This window comes from Hyaena hyaena, unplaced genomic scaffold (assembly GCF_003009895.1).
Source record: "Hyaena hyaena isolate Hyena2069 unplaced genomic scaffold, ASM300989v1 scaffold_893, whole genome shotgun sequence".
Lineage (NCBI taxonomy): Eukaryota > Metazoa > Chordata > Mammalia > Carnivora > Hyaenidae > Hyaena > Hyaena hyaena.
In genome coordinates this window covers 471,617-473,434 of record NW_024081517.1, presented here as the reverse complement: position 1 = coordinate 473,434, position 1,818 = coordinate 471,617, and positions in this window count along the sequence as shown.

Genomic DNA, 1,818 nt, shown 5'->3' with positions numbered 1-1,818 from the left:
CCAGGAGGCAATTGTGTGGTATATTCAGCATCTATATGCCCTATTGCTCTTTGACCTCTGGCTTCAAATATAATTTTTCTTGTGCACTAGAAGTGTTATATTTGCAAAGCACTTAACTTCTCCTTACCTCTGTTTCCTCCTCTGGAAAATGGAGAAATAATTACAGTTCCACTTCATAAGTTACTGAAAAACTAACAAATGTTAATATTTTTAAAGCACTTAGAACAGTATGTGATACTTAGAAGGCACTATACATGCTTATTAAATAAAATTAATATAATACAACTTTTTATTTAATCAACAGTGAACATGTTACTAATTTCTCCATATCAGGACACAGATCTAATTGATGTTTTTAATGGCTGCTTCGTATTGTTTTTTGTTTTCTTTTATGTCAGCCTAGTATTCTAGAGCATTTATTTCATATAACTTGTTTAACCATGGTGCTTCTGATGGATATTCAGGTAATTTATGATTTTTTATATATAATAGTTATAAGTGCTACTACTATAATAATCTTGGTACAGATATCTTGGCAGAGAGCGAGACTATTTCTGAAATTAGGTTACCATGGAATGTGTGTTTATTTATTTATTTAAAATGTTTAAATGTTTATTTGTTATTTTTGAGAGATAAAGAAAGCACGTGAGCAGGGGAGGGACAAAGAGGGAGGTAGACGGAGGATACAAATAAGGGTCTGCACTGACAGTAGAGAGCTTGATGTGGGACTCAGACTCACAAACCATAAGATCATGATCTAAGCTGAAGTCAGACACTTAATGGAATGAGCCACTTAGGCAACCCTAGAATGTTTATTTTTAATTTTGATAGATGTTGCCAAGCTGTCTTCTTAATAAGGTAAAGAATTACACTTTCAAAAAAAGTGAGTGAGATATCATATTTTCCCAACTGTTTTTCAACACTGAAAATGCTCAAATTTTCTCTACTCCAAATTGAACTATGGCGCCTTACTCTCAGTTTAAATACCTTCAGTGTACAAAAAAAAAAAAAAAAGAAAAGAAAAAGAAAAAAGAAACAACACTATTTCACTTACGGTTTTAGGGAAGAGTCAATTTTAGCTGTGATAACATAAATCATGGTGTGAACGTTTTCTGTCTAATACATATTTCTATTAAAGGTGAAATGTTGCCCTGAAAACAAAACATAAGAATATTTTGAGTTCAGATACAGTATAGAGTGGATGAACTTGGGATAGAGAGCAATTTTCTTTCGTGAACTCTATAATTTCATTGCTTAATAATTTTCAGAGACTGTATAACTTTTCAAGAGGAGTCTTCTGAGAATATTTTGCCATAAACAAAAATAGTTTTTATAACAATTATTGAATATGATGTTGTCCTGTCTTTTCTAGGCAACAATTACCTGTCAAGTTTCCATGCCCTATCTGTTTTTCTCGTATGGAGATTTTTCCCTTATTTATTATACCTGAGGAAGCAGGAGTAAAAATACATTTGCAGCACCCGTAGAAAACATAGAATTTTAGTTATTTATCAGCATGATTCAGTGAAACTCTAACAGACCAACTCATTTGCCTAATACAGTGTGATAATTCAGTAAATTGAGAGAAAGCAGTATAATTAGTTTTCTAGGTTAATTTCTAAAAGATAAATTAGTCATATCTACTTCAGAATCTGTTACAATCTATTATAAAGCACCTAGGGTTTCCATAGTAAATACATGAACTTTAACTGACTTCCTAAAATACACTGGTGATTTTGTGAAATTTATTAACCTTAAGATATACATTTAAAAGGATCGGGCTCCTGGGTGGCTCAGTCAGTTAAGCGTCCAACTTCA